The 3,526-nt window shown below is 36.8% G+C and overlaps 1 pseudogene; it reads right to left on the reverse strand.

Annotated features, from left to right (window-relative positions):
• Positions 1–391: 391 nt before the first annotated feature.
• On the reverse strand, positions 392–1,699 carry LOC127557761 (phosphoribosyl pyrophosphate synthase-associated protein 1-like; annotated as a pseudogene).
• Positions 1,700–3,526: the final 1,827 nt, after the last annotated feature.

Genomic DNA, 3,526 nt, shown 5'->3' on the forward strand with positions numbered 1-3,526 from the left:
TAGGTAAGTATTCTGTTCTTAGAAGCAGTTTCAATGTAACAAATCCATTTTCTAAAAAAATGAACCAATTAGTTGAGTTATGAAACCATCCCAGATAAGTCTTTGAAATAGATTCATTTTAAACATGAGACTTAATAGCTTTTAATAAAAAGAATTCGATTGGTAGAAGATCCTTCAGCCTACTGACATTCCTTTTTCATCATCTCTCACAATGCTTTTCCACGTGGCAAAAGAAAGTTTCTCATATAAACATCGCTCAATTTAATTTTCTTTTACTTTTTCACCATCTAAGAAACCTTCAGCATTCTCCTTCCCAAAGAAACATTTGATGTACTTAAAAAGGTTGTTCTTTTTTTCCTCAAATGCCCCAGAACAAAATCAAATCTGAATTCTAGTCATCTACGGTAATGTTTCTAAATAGGTGAGCCATTGGATTCCCCATTGTAGATTCTCCTCATTGCTTCTGAAAGAATCAAACTGATATCAACAATCATCTTTATCTTGGGATATTGCAGCTTCTGTACTTTATGAAGAGCAGTTTTGGTCCCCACCACTTCTTCAATGGATGATTCCTTGATGAGACCAGAGTGTCTGCAGACAAGATGCCATAAGTAGCCATGACATAGATCTTGTAGGCACTCGCTCTTTGAGTATCTCAGCAACAGCAACAAAACTTTCCACGTCATCAGTGATGTCTTCCTCTATGATGACTATCTGCCCTCCAAGATCTCCCACTATCGTGATTGGTGGCTTTTCTTTGGCCATCATCAAAGACAACTCAAGACCAGAGATATTTTTGAACATCAGAGGAGGATGCCCATCATCCATGTCAAATTCTGTACCCTAAGTTTCTGCATGTAATACATCTAAACCCAAGTGAAGTCTCTCAGCATATGATTGGGCCCTTTCTGTAGCTTCAAGAGACTTGGCAACAGTGACTGCATTTCTGTAATTTGAAATTTCTTCTTGGATATACTAAAGCAGGAAAGAAGATGCTCTAAAGCTGTCCATGGGAAAGCTGAAAAAGCCTTGCATTTATTTCCTTCTGATGAAGATCCATAGTGGTAATGTGTTAAACCTTCTTTGCCTAATATAGAAACTTGGACACAATGGAACCTCTCCTTCTCATTTTGCTTTGTTTGCTAGAGGGAAAATAAGGGATGACTTTAATAATATTTCTAACACAGGCAGTCTTCAGTGCATAGCCATGATTTATAACTCCAGAATAGCCATGTTCACATCTCTTGGTATTGTCTGTAGAATGAAAATATCTTTATCTTGAACAGATTCTTTTCCTGATATACAACAAACTTTCCCAACTTAGCATCAAGACCCTTGGGGATGAGCTTGACCAACTTGGGACATACAGGCAGCCATAGAGTTGGCCAAGAAGACCCGCTATGCCATATGGGAGATGTTTCTGTTTGTAAAGGTGGCGGGTTGGGCTGGAAGGACATGAAAGGTTGAGGATATGGACAGTGGGGGCAGTAGCAGTAGTTTCTTGAGCATCCACCGACCAGCTCTGGCTGTTTGGGGAGGTGGAAAGAATGATCTGCATCTAATTTCTTTCTTTTCTTTTTTTTAAAAGCTTTTTATTTTCAAAACATATGCACAGATAAATTTTTAACATTGACCCTTGCATAGCCTTATGTTTCAGATTTTCACTCCTTTCCCCTACCCCCTCCCCAGATGGCAAGCAATCCCATATATATTATACATGTTATAATACATATTAAAGCTAATATGTGTAAACGTATTTATACAATTCTCTTGCTGCACAAGAAAGATCAGATCAAAAAGGGGAGAGAAAATGAATAAGAAAACAAAATGTAAGCGAACAACATCAAAAAGAGTGAAAATTATATGTCTATGTTGTAATCCATGCTCAGTCCTCACAATCCTCTCTCTGGGTGTAGATGGCTCTCTTCGTAGCAAGAAATTGGAAAAGGCTTCAATCATCTCATTATTGGAGGATCCATCCATTTATCCATCAGAATTGATCATAATTTAATTTTGTTGCTATGTACAATGATCTCCTGGTTCTGCTCACTTCATTTAGCATCAGTTCATGTAAGTCTCCCCAGGTCTCTCTGAAATCATCCTCCTTTCATTTCTTATAGAACAATAATATTCTATGACATTCATATACCATAACTTATTCAGCCACTGATGGGTATCCACTCAGATTCCAATTTCTTGCCACTACAAAAAAGGGCTGCCACAAATATTTTTGCACATATGGGTCCCTTTCCCTCCTTTAAGATCTCTTTGGGATATAATCATTTCTTATCACACAGGGATATTCTGTTACATTCGTATACCACAATTTATTAGGCCATTCTCCTATTGATGGGTACTCCCTCAATTTCCAATATTTTGCCACAACAGAAAAAGGATGTTACCAACATTTTTGTTCAGTAAGTCCTTTTTCCTTTTTTATGATCTCTTTAGGAATACAGACCTAGTAGTAATATTGCTGGAGCAAAAGGTAAGCAGTTTGGTTGCCCTTTAGGAAAGTTCCTAAACTTTTAGAAACAGTGCTGGATCAAAGGGTGTGCATAATTTGATAACTTTTTGAGCATAGTTCCAAATCTGAATCTAAATTCTTAAAGGAGAAAATTAAGTCAAGAGATAAAGAGCATTACAAAATGGAAAATAAATGAGTTTGGTATATTAAATAAAAAAGGTTTTGCATGCAGAAAGCTGGGAAATAATATTTAGAACACATATCTTTGATAAAGGCTTCATTTCTCAAACATATAGAGAACTAAATCAAATTTGTAAGAATACAAGCCATTCCCCAATTGATAAATACTCAAGGATATGAACAGTCAGATTTCAGATGAAGAAATCAAAGTATGTATAGGCATATAAAGAAAGGATCTAAATCCCCCCCTTTTTTTTCCCCTGAGGCAATTAGAATTAAGACTTGCCCAGGTTCCCACAGCTAGGAAGTGTTAAGTGTGTGAGACCAGATTTGAATTCAGGTTCTCCTGACTTCAGGACTAGTGCTCTATCCACTGTGCCACCTAGCTGTCCCTAAATCACTTTTCATTAGAGAAATGCAAGTGAAAACAACTCAGAGGTACCCTGCATACCTATCAGATTGGCTAATATAAAAAATTATAAATGTTGGAGATATGTGGGGAAATTGGGACATTCATGCATTGTTGGTGGAGTTGTGAAAGGATCTATCCATTTTGGAAAGCAGTTTGGAACTTTTCCGAAAGGGCAACCAAACTGCTTACCCTTTGCTCCAGCGATAATACTACTAGGTCTGTATTCCGAAAGAGATCATAAAAAAAGAAAAAGGACTTACTGAACAAAAATGTTGGTAACATCCTTTTTCTGTTGTGGCAAAATATTGGAAATTGAGGGAGTACCCATCAATAGGGGAATGGCCTAATAAATTGTGTTATACGAATGTAACAGAATATCCCTGTGTGATAAGAAATGATAAGAAGAGAGATTTCAGGAAAAAAAAAGGAAATTAATGCAAAGTAAATGAGCCGAATCAAGAAAACAT

Source organism: Antechinus flavipes, chromosome 3 (assembly GCF_016432865.1).
Source record: "Antechinus flavipes isolate AdamAnt ecotype Samford, QLD, Australia chromosome 3, AdamAnt_v2, whole genome shotgun sequence".
Classification (NCBI taxonomy): Eukaryota; Metazoa; Chordata; class Mammalia; order Dasyuromorphia; family Dasyuridae; genus Antechinus; species Antechinus flavipes.